The sequence below is a fragment of the Macaca fascicularis genome, chromosome 4, assembly GCF_037993035.2.
Source record: "Macaca fascicularis isolate 582-1 chromosome 4, T2T-MFA8v1.1".
Lineage (NCBI taxonomy): Eukaryota > Metazoa > Chordata > Mammalia > Primates > Cercopithecidae > Macaca > Macaca fascicularis.
The window spans coordinates 144,318,449-144,329,941 of record NC_088378.1 but is presented as its reverse complement, the minus strand read 5'-3'; the positions used below and the strand labels follow the sequence as shown (position 1 = coordinate 144,329,941).

The following is an 11,493-nucleotide window of genomic DNA, read 5'->3' as shown; positions in this document are numbered from 1 at the left end:
GTATGTTTATTGCGGCACTATTCACAATAGTAAAGACTTGGAACCAACCCAAATGTCCATCAATGATAGACTGGATTAGGAAAATGTAGCACATACACACCATGGAATACTATGCAGTCATAAAAAAGGATGAGTTCATGTCCTTTGTAGGGACATGGATGAAGCTGGAAACCATCATTCTGAACGAACTATAACAAGGACAGAAAACCAAACACCACATGTTCTCACTCATAGAGGGGAATTGAACAATGAGAACACTTGGACACAGGGCGGGGAACATCACACACCACGACCGTCATCAGGTGGGTTAGCGGGGAGGGATAGCATTAGGAGTAACACCTAATGTAAATGACGAGTTAATTATGCAGGACACCAACATGGCACATGTATACATATGTAACAAACCTGCACATTGTGCACATGTACCCTAGAACTTAAAGTATAAAAAAAAAAGAAGAGAATAAAATATTTTCTCCCTTAGACCTGAGCCCTGATAGTATTTATTTATAGGTCTGAAGTTCTGACCCCCTACTATAGCTTCTTACTTTTTGACAATTATCCTTTTTTTTTTTTTTTTTTTTTTTGAGATAGAGTCTCACTGTGTCACCCAGGCTGGATTGCAATAGCTCAATCTCAGCTCGCTGCAGTCTTCACCTCCCAGGTCCCAGTGATTCTCCTGCCTCCGCCTCCCAAGTAGCTGGGATTACAGGTGCCTGTCACTACACCTGGCTAATTTTTTTGTATTTTTAGTAGAGACGGGGTTTTGCCATGTTGGCCAGGCTGCTCTCAAACTCCTGACCTCAAGTGATCCACCCACCTCGGCCTCCCAAAGTGCTGGGATTACAGGCATGAACCACCGTGCCCAGCCAATTGTCCTTTTTCTAACACAAAATACTTCCATGGTCTGAGCATTGTGAATGAGGCTGTCCAACTGGAAAAGTGAGTTAAGCTGAGATGCAGACCTGCCAAAGTCTCAACCAACACCATGGGGAGCACTGGATTACATATAGCCTATACTCTTGTGGTGCCAACATGACAAACCTTTTTACTCCACTGCAATCAATTGTTGAAGGTGTATCATCCCAGGAAGGGTGTGCTTTTGGGAGAATCAACTTTCTGCAGCTGAGATAAACCTTAGAACATTGGCAGCACTCCAAACAACTAAGGTAATTGAGTCCTTCTTTGAGAGGGAAGGTAGGTGGCATTTCTCCATGTCTTATATTATTCATATATTGCCTCTGCCCTATTGTCTCTCATCCATTAAAGATTCTAATTAAATATATATTGGATCTCCCTATCCTCTCTTCTATTAATACCATTATTTTGTATCTCCATACTTTGTTCTGAATAATTCTTTTTTTTTTAGACAGAGTCTCGTTCTGTTGCCCAGGCTGGAGTGCAGTGGGGCGATCTCGGCTCACTGCAAGCTCTGCCTCCTGGGTTCACGCCGTTCTCCTGCCTCAGCCTCCCGAGTAGCTGAGACTACAGGCGCCTGCCACCACACCCGGCTAAATTTTTGTATTTTTAGTAGAGATGGGGTTTCACTGAGTTAGTCAGGATGGTCTCCATCTCCTGACCTCATGATCCACCCGCCCTGGCCTCCCAAAGTGCTGGGATTACAGACATGAGCCACCACACTGTGCCTGTTCTGAATAGTTTCTTCTAAATTATTTTCTACTTCACTAATACTTTCTTCAGTGTGTCAAGTTTGCTGTTAATTTATCCTTCAAGTTCTTAATTTTGGTTATTATATATTTCAATTACAAATAAAATTTGGTTTTTATTTTTAAATTTACTTTGTCAGTTTCTATATTTTTCAATTTGCTCCTTAAATTTTTTAGATTAGCTTCTGTTTCTTTGAATATAGTAAGCAGTTTTGTTACCCCCTTGTCTGACAATTTCCAGATCTGAAGTTCAATAGATTCTATTTCTGGTATCCGTCATTTCTTTCTCCTTCTTTCTTTCTTTCTCTCTCCTTTTTTCTTTCTTTCTCTTTCTTTCTTTCCTTCCTTCCTTCTTTCTTTTACTTTCTTCTCTTTCTTTTCCTTCTTTTCTTTTTTTGTGTCTGTTGTTTCTGTTGATTTTCATGGAGACTTGTTTCTTCATGTGTATGCACATGTTTATATGCTGGGTTTTGTATTTGAAAAAAATTATTTCTAGAAATAATGTGAAGTCTAGGTTAAAGTTTTATTCCTTCAGAGAGGATTTTCCTTTGCGTCTTCAGGAACCTACATTGTGCTGAAATACAGCCCACCTTAAACCAATGTCAAAGTTTGGGAGCTTATGAGCTACCCAGATGATGGTAAGCCAAGCTGCAGTTTATGGGTGAGCAGGTTTACTTACAGGCCCCCTTTACTCCTAGAAAGCAAACTAAGGGGACATAATCACCAGTGTCCCCACTTTGAGCAGCCCTGGGTTTCTGTTTTTGTTCCTCTAGCCCTATGAGGCTATCAGAAACATAGATAAGTCTCTTGGCCTCTACATCCAGATTACAAATGTTGCCAGGACAAAAGTGGTCCCAACTGCTGGATTCACTTCTCTGGGTTTGTTTCTTTTACTAAAACTCAGCAGGTAATTGATTACTAGTTTATTATATTTTTAATGCTTTAAGAATTATATTTATATATCATCCAGCTTTATTGTTGTCTTCACCAGGGGGATTATCTGAATTACCTAGACATCCATTATCTGGAATAAAGTTCTGTCTCTCTTCACTTGTCTTAATTGAAACTAGAGTCAGCACCCCTGAATACCAGCTGAATCCATTGCACCATAATCTGTGGATTATGCTGTTAAAGCAAACTAAATATGGCCTGAGAAAGATTCCATACTTCTCTATTTGGGTCCTTGTAGAGGAATTGCTACCTAGCTTAATGGGTAGACAAGATTGAAAACCTAACTTAGGAATATGTGCCTATAACAATAGCTGAGTCTTGGCCAATCCCAGCGGCTGTAATTCAACCATTCATACACTGCTGAGTGTTCAAACTGTGTTCAAATAAGACAAAAACTGAGCTGTAACCAATCCAGCCATTCTGTACCTCACTTCCAATTTCCATTCGTCATTCCTTTTTTTTCTTTTTTTTTGAGACGGAGTTTTGCTCTCTTGCCCAGGCTGGAGTGCAGTGGCTCGATCTCAGCTCACTGAAACCTTTGCCTCCCAGGTTCAAGCAATTCTCCTGGCTCAGCCTCCTGAGTAGCTGGGATTACAGGAGCATGCCACCACAGCTGGGTAATTTTTTTGTATTTTTAGTAGAGACGGGGTTTCACCATGTTGGTCGGGCTTGTCTTGAACTCCTGACCTCGTGATCCACACGCCTCGGTCTCCCAAAGTGCTGGGATTACAGGCGTGAGCCACTGCGCCTGGCCTCAGCCCCCACACTGCCCTTTTTTTTTTTTGGTCTATAAATCTTCTTCCACTACGTGGCTGCGCTGAGTCTCTGTGAATCTGTTGTGATTCTGGGGGTTGCCCAATTCGCAAACCATTCATTGCTCAATTAAATTCTTTTAAAGCTAATTCAGCTGAAGTTTTTCCTTTACCAATGCCCATATTCTGAAGGTGTGAGTGAGCCTGTACCAATAAGGTCAGGCTCAAACCTAGCCATTTTCTTCCAAAGTGTTAACCACAGTATTAAATAGCACCCCAAGGTTTTTAAAATAACTGAGACATTTACACCCAAATCTGTGTTTAAAAAAGAGAGATGGCCAGGGGCGGTGGCTCATGCCTATAATCCCAGCACCTGGGAGGCTGAGGCAGGAGGGTCACCTGAGGTCGGGAGTTCAAGACCAGCCTGACCAACATGGAGAAACGCTGTTTCTACGAAAAATACAAAATTAGCCAGGCACGGTGGCGCATACCTGTAATCCCAGCTACTCAGGAGGCTGAGGCAGGAGTATTGCTTAAACCTGAGAGGCAGAGGTTGCCGTGAGCCAAGATCGCACCCTTGCACCCCAGCCTGGGCAACAAGAGTGAAACTCCATCTCAAAAAAAAAAAAGAAAGTAGAGATATAATCCAGTACCTTATATCTGTGCTACACCCTCATACTGTAGGTTTGTATGACTGTACAATGCTCTTCTTTATATGACTTCAAAACCTGAGAAAAGTGTTCCTATTCTTATGTCAAAACGTCCTAGCACTACTTATGGAATGAACTGTTAGGGGGAAAATGAAATAAAAAAGCAATGTCATTTCCCCTAAATCTTTAGTAAGCACTTGTTGGATTAGTAAATCTTAGGCTTTGTGTGCAAGTCAGAGGATGGCAGCTCAAACTCACTAGAATCCATCTGGTTGTCTCCTCTTTCCTTTTGTCTCACATGCTTTGTTATGTATCAGTTTAACTATACATATTTTAAAATAAGGACCTTCAGGGCAAAACGTCTCACAAACATATACTATCACCATAACTTGATGGAAGCCTGAATTTAGTATATGGTAAGGCTGAACTTATAAAATGTTCATTCAGGCTTCCATCAAGTTATGGTGGTAGAATATGGTAAAAGAACTTATAATGTGATCTTATAAACTTCATTTTTTTAAGAGCAGTTTTAGGTTTACAGCAAAATTGAGTGCTTACACCCCCTCACTCCACAATCACAATCTTCCCGGTTAGCAACATTTCATCAAAGTGATACATTGGTTACAATTGATGAACCTACATTGACAGGTTATCACCCAAAGTCCATAGTTTACATTAGGTTTCACTGTGGTATTGTACATTTTATGTGTTTGGACAAACATATAGTGACATGTATACACCTTTATAGTAGCACAAAGAATAGTTTCACTGCCCTTACCCTAAACTTTTAACATCAAAAAGCAGAAAAGCCATGAGTGAAGAATAAAGGGCTAGTCCTTTAAAACGTATAATGTTAGAACCCAGAAAATTATACCCCCAAAGTATGGCATTTTTTGTCTTTCTGGTTAAAGGAAATATATATAAAAGGAGATTCTGGTTTAAATCCCAGCTGTACTTTTTCAGCTTTTGCCCTGAAGCATGATTTCAAGTAGGCAGGGAACTGTTTTAATACAGTAGGTCCTTCACATTTCATTGTCTCAGAAACCAACGCAGCCATATTCACTTGAAAGTAGTTGTTCACCTCACATTGGTGCATTTGTTAGTCTCAGAAGTTACCTCTGTGCACTGTATATAGTACCTCATTGTCTTTCACGGCACGGATGGTGCACTTATCTCCCTAAAGAAAGTGTACTAGTTAAACACAGTCCAGAGGAAAGGATTAGGGAAATACTGAGATGGAGAAAAAAGTGTTTTCAGATTCATTACTGTTTGCAAGCTATAAAGAGGCACAGATCATTTGAGCAAGAATACGTAAAAGTGGAAATTATAAAACAATCTTATTAGGATGTAGGATAGACGAGTGTGTGCTGACTGCTTTTTTTTCAGAGGCAAAGATGAGGTGAGGTCCGCTGGGGTGGCTCCAACTGTAGTCCCAGCTACTCAGCAGGCTGCGGCGGAAGGATCCCTTGAGCCCAGGAGTTCGAGGCTGCAGTGAGCTAAGATGGCACCACTGCACTCCAGCCTGGGCAATAGAGAGAGACTCCTCTTCAAACAAACAAACAAGCAACAAAACAAAAGCATAAACAGAAAAAGGAGGGAAAGACCTGATGAAGTCAGACTTGAGTATATCTAGGAGTTGGTGAAGAAGGCTGAGATGATCAGAATTATCTATTGATATTGGTGCACCAATGAGCCCATCTTGATCCCTTTATCAGATGAGAATGCAAAATAATGCCATGTACTGACTGGTACTTTCCGCCAGGCAACTCTGATTTGTTGATGGTTCATATCTTTAAAAAGTCATCAAGATAGGCCGGGCGCGGTGGCTCAAGCCTGTAATCCCAGCACTTTGGGAGGCCGAGACGGGTGGATCATGAGGTCAGGAGATCGAGACCATCCTGGCTAACACGGTGAAACCCCGTCTCTACTAAAAAATACAAAAAACTAGCCGGGCGAGATGGCGGGCACCTGTAATCCCAGTTACTTGGGAGGCTGAGGCAGGAGAATGGCGTGAACCCGGGAGGCGGAGCTTGCAGTGAGCTGAGATCCGGCCACTGCACTCCAGCCCGGGCGACAGAGCGAGACTCCGTCTCAAAAAAAAAAAAAAAAAAAAAAAAAGTCATCAAGATATCAGTGCTGTTTCTCAATTAAAAATAAAATAAAACAAATTCAAGCTATACTTTTCTACTGGATATGCCATAACTTCTTAATTTTCTGTAATGGAAACTATCCTTTTGCCAACATCTACTCAGATGACTGGACTAATACAGTCATGCCTAGATCAACCCCAGGGATATGATCTGAAAAATTAGTCACAGGCCATTTCATCACTGTGCGAACATTTTAGAGAGTATTTAACACAAACCTAGATGGTATAGCCTACTCCACACCTAGGTTATATGGTGTAGCCCATTGCTTCTAGGCTACAAACCACTACAACACGTTACTGTATTGAATACTGTAGGGCAGTGGAACACAAAGATAAGTATTTGTGTACTTAAACACAGAAAAGGTACAGTAAAAATACGGTATAATAGTCTTAACAAAACCACGGTCGTATATGTGGTCAGTCGTTGACGGAAAGGTCTTTGTGTGAAGCACAACTGTAGTTCCAGTTTGAGCGTGACACCTTGTTGAAGTTTTAAGAGTTAACCTGCCGGGCGCGGTGGCTCAGGCCTGTAATCCCACTGCTTTGGGAGGCCGAGGCGGGCGGATCACAAGGTCAGGAGATTGAGACCATCCTGGCTAACACAGTGAAACCCCGTCTATACTAAAAAAAAAAAAAAAAAAAAAAAATTAGCCGGGCGTGGTAGCAGACGCCTGTAGTCCCAGTTACTCTGCTGAGGAAGGAGAATGGCGTGAACCCGGGAGGCGGAGCTTGCAGTGAGCCGAGATCGCACCACTGCACTCCAGCCTGGGAGACAGAGCAAGATTGTCTCAAAAAAAAAAAAAGAGTTAACCTGTATGGTGAGAGTACATGTGGCTTCAGGTTGTTCATATACATGTGGCATCACGTTGTTCATACATATTATTATACGCTATTATAAGGTATTTTAAACTTCCATGAGCACTGCAATAAAACATGGGAAAATGTTAATGATTTATTAGAGTAAAATAACTGTTATGAATATTGAAGCCCATTCTAAAGATAGAACTATTGAAGCTAAAGAAAATGCCCAAGATAACTACTATAGGTATTGTAAAAACAGTTTCTCTGTGTTTTGAAAACCCAGAAGAGCATATTCAAAAACAAGAATCTACCATACGGAAAGGTATTGGCCATCTCAAAACTCTCATATACGGCAAAGGACTTTGGTCTTCCCAAGATAGCCGTCTGGTGGCGCCTAAGTCATTCTCCAGAACCTTGATGTGCCTAGCACATGAAAGCACCCATAAATAACGGCAGAAACAAATTCACTCCAAATTTTCAAGATTATTGTTAGAAAATTCAGTTTTTCATCTCCAGTACCGTTTGGGCATTTACAAATGGATTTTATTCAGTTATCCAAAATTTTTAAAAACTGAATGTGTTTCAACAATATTTTCAAAAGTAAAATTGTGTAATTTTGGGTTGGACTGAAGCTTTCTCTTCTAAAAGATTAATACTTTAAATTATTGTTGTCAAATAGGGCTTTCTACAATGATGAAAATGTTCTATATCTGTGCTGTCCGATTGGTAGGTATGACATGCCACGTGTGACTATTGAGCGTTGAAATAGGAATAGTACAATAGCTCTGTTACCAAAACATAGTAACAAGTATTATTCAAAGCTTGCAGATTTTGTTTTTCCACCTGGGAAATACAAAACATTTAGCACTGTTAATGGACAGAGAAATCCACTTCAGTAGGGAAATTCTTAAGATTCTCCCATTAAAACACACATTTTTTGTTCTTATTCTCAAAATCTGAGAAAGCAGCACAAATTTATGGTCTTCTTTAAATCAACATTTGAAAACACCATTGTAAAATTACAACTGAGACAGTAAGAGATCTCACCTAACCAATTCCATCTCTTTTCTAACCTCCAAGCTGTCCTTGTTCATTCCTGGTCATAGACTGGCCTAACTGCGAGGAACTTAGTTTAACTTAGTTCAGCTTTGAAACAAAGACAATAGCAGCCGTTTCCAAAACACACCCGCTTCCTGCCTGGGGACTAGACTGCTTTTGCAGGACTAACAAATTAGCCACAAGATTAGAAAGTATGGTTTAGGAGTTATGCAGCTGGAGGCTGCAAGATTCTAAACCTCCCCAAATTGCTCCTGGGGATAACGTCACTATTGTAAAATCTAAGATCAGTGCTTGAGATATTTTGCAGACCCTGCACTCTATGGATCAGCAGGCACCACCCATAATGATAAACTGCCTCATCTGGTCTTGTGGCCCCCATCCAGGAATTGAGTCAACACAAGAGGACAACTTCGACTCCCTCTGATTCATCTCCAACCCAACCAATCAACTTTCCCAATCACTGGTCCCCTACCCACCAAATTATCTTTAAAAACTCCAATCCACTCGGGGAGACTGATTTGAATAATAATAAAACGAGTCTCCCGCGCAGCCAGCTCTGCATGCCCCTGTCTTGATAAATGGTTCTGTCTAGGCAGTGGGCAAGCTGAACCCATTGGGTGGTTACACATTTTCAAATTTTCAGAGCTTTCCTTAGACTAAAATTTTACCATCAGCCCTAAGATAATATGATCTATGCTACAAAACTCGCCGTAAAAAAGTAACTATATAGCACTGCTATAGAAAGCTATAAAGTGTTTCCTGCGCAGGAGGGCCCATTACAGCCAAGGCGCCCAGCTGGAATGGCATGATCTTTTTTTTTTTTTTTTTTTTTTTTGAGACGGAGTCTCGCTCTGTCGCCCAGGCTGCTGGAGTGCAGTGGCGCGATCTCTGCTCACTGCAAGCTCCTCCTCCCGGGTTCACACCATTCTCCTGCCTCAGCCTCCCAAGTAGCTGGGACTACAGGCACCCGCTGCCACGCCAGGCTAATTTTTTTTTTTGTATTTTTAGTAGAGACGGGATTTCACCGTGTTAGCCAGGATGGTCTCGATCTCCTGATCTCGTGATCCGCCTGCCTCGGCCTCCCAAAGTGCTGGGATTACAGGCGTGAGCCACCGCACCCAGCCTCTAAATCTTTTTAATAAACTTTCACCCCTGCTCTAAGACTTGCCTTGGTCTTTCCTTCGGCCTTATGCCCCTCAATCGAATTCTTTCCTCCTCCTGAGAAGGCAAGAATTAAAGTTGCTGCAGACTCCTTACAGATAATGCCACAGCTAATATGTTGAGATGGTCACACATGCATGTGTGAGGCCCTTCAAAACGTGAGCTGCAGTTAGAATCGGGAAGAGAAGGGAGTGGGGATGTGTATATTTTCTGATTCCCTTCCTCATCTCATCTTTTAAAGCTAGCTAAGTGCTGCTTCAAGTCAGCCAGACACGAAGGCTTCAATTTATTTAACACAATAAATAATTTCTATTTGGATCCAAAGCTTACATTATGCTCTAATAAATGTTACCCTAAAAAAGTCAGAAACAATAACAATGAGTCAATGAAATGCATACAAAGTAGGTCAGGCGTGGTGGCTGACCTACCACGTCACCTGGAAGGCAGAGATTGCACGTGAACCGAGATTGCGCCATTGCACTCTGCACTCCAGCCTGGGCGACAGGGTGAGACACTGTTTCCAAAAAAAAAAAAAAAAAAAAAGGCATAAAAGGCATACAAAGTCTAAAATCGGAGGAACAAGAGACAACTGATGGGGGAAAAAAAAACGGAGGAGACTGCGATGGGAAGAGTGGTGGGGAAATCCGTGGGACAGTTTTCTTATTCTCTGGGTCTGTCCCTTGACCAAGGAACAGCTCAAAAAAAGAAGAGATCTGAAGAAAATTATCTGTGGTTTCTTTTCTGTCTTTTTGTTTCTTGCTTGCTCTTCCAGAATACTGGGAATTGTAAGCAATGTGATTGGGCTTGTTAATTTGGTGCCTTGTTTGTTTTTCGGGTTTTGGAATTCTGAGCCAGTCTGTGCTTCCCCAGCCTCTTTCATTTTGTCTTTCGTCTCCTGACACAGCCACCCAGGATGGTGTCAAAGCCTTAGAGCAGAAATGAATCAATATTAAAAGCAAAATAGAGCTTGTTTTCCTTCGTTTCCATGTGAATTCGAAGAATTGATAGAGAATGGAAGTGCCACAAAACAAAATACAAAACAAAATTGAGGCGAGTCATAGACATGACAGACTTGGTTTTGCAAACAATGACACAACCAGGAGAGGAAAAAAGAAAAAGGAAAAAACCCTGGAGGTGCCGGGGATTGAACCCGGGGCCTCGTGCATGCTAAGCACGCGCTCTACCACTGAGCTACACCCCCCTCGCGCTTGTCTTGTGCCAAAATATTTCTATGACCTGTTCCTATTTTCGGGCGGGCTAAGAAGCTTTACTTCTTATTCGCTTTACTGCGTATTGTTTCCTGGCTACCTGAGAGAAGGAAAACTGAATATTATATCGAAAGTCCCGTGCTGGGCCTGGGATCTCCCACTGCAGGTCACCCTCTCGGACGCCAGCTCGACAGCCACCTGTCGGGGTTTATAAGGGAGCCGTCCTGCCTGGCTGCCCCCAGAGAAAGGTCTGTGATGGAGGGATCTCTGCCTTGAAAAGTTGCCAGGAAACTGAGAGCACAATGCAGGAAGATAAAAAGAAAGCCCTAAACTCCGCCGTCGGAATTTAGGTCCAAGTGGGAGAGAAGACAGGAGGCGAACTGCAGATCGGCTTGGGCCGGTCGTAGTTACTGCCCCTGCAGGTTCCCGCGCACAGCCTCGGGGTGGAGAACCTGCGCACGCTGAGTTTCGCGGGCTCTTAGGCTCGGGTGGTGAGTCGCGGAGATGCGTACTGGGAAGAGAAAGCAGCGAGAAGGACGCACCTGCATTTATGGCGCCACCTCGCGGGGGGAATCCTCCACGGAATAAAAAGTATGCAGAAGCAAGGCGATTTATGACTGCCTAAATGCTTCGTGCTCCTGGAGAGTTCTTAGACCTCTCCACTCTTTGGCACACCGGCAGGCGCTTTCTGCTGTTTGCCAAACCTTGGTACGACAGTCAATCCAGAAATGAGCTTCTGGAGCAAATCCTAAATCCCTTTCTGTCTGTTTTCTTCTGATTCGCTGTCACCTTTAAGGGACCTGTTTCTCCTTGGAAACCTGAAAACAACATCTAGCCTATATAGTACCTCCCCAGGTCCAGGGCTGGCCCTCCCGACCAGTCAGAGCCAGCTGGACTGGGCGCCTAGAGGTGGACAGACCGGGGAAACGGCATACTGTATACGTACAATGCATGGGCCACAGGCGACCCTATGACCCAGAGATTAAAGAGACTTAGACTAAGTCTTTTGACTGGGTTCAGGTCACACTACTGCCAAAACACGGCACCTCGGCATTTGAGAAAACAACAGAAGCAGAAACGTCTTTCTCTGGGCGGGCC

At 42.7% G+C, this 11,493-nt stretch overlaps 1 non-coding gene across 1 annotated transcript; it reads right to left on the bottom strand.

The window, feature by feature from the left end:
* Nucleotides 1-10,316: 10,316 nt before the first annotated feature.
* TRNAA-AGC (transfer RNA alanine (anticodon AGC)) lies at nucleotides 10,317-10,388 on the bottom strand. Its single transcript has one exon. It is a non-coding gene; the product is annotated as a tRNA-Ala (tRNA).
* Nucleotides 10,389-11,493: the final 1,105 nt, after the last annotated feature.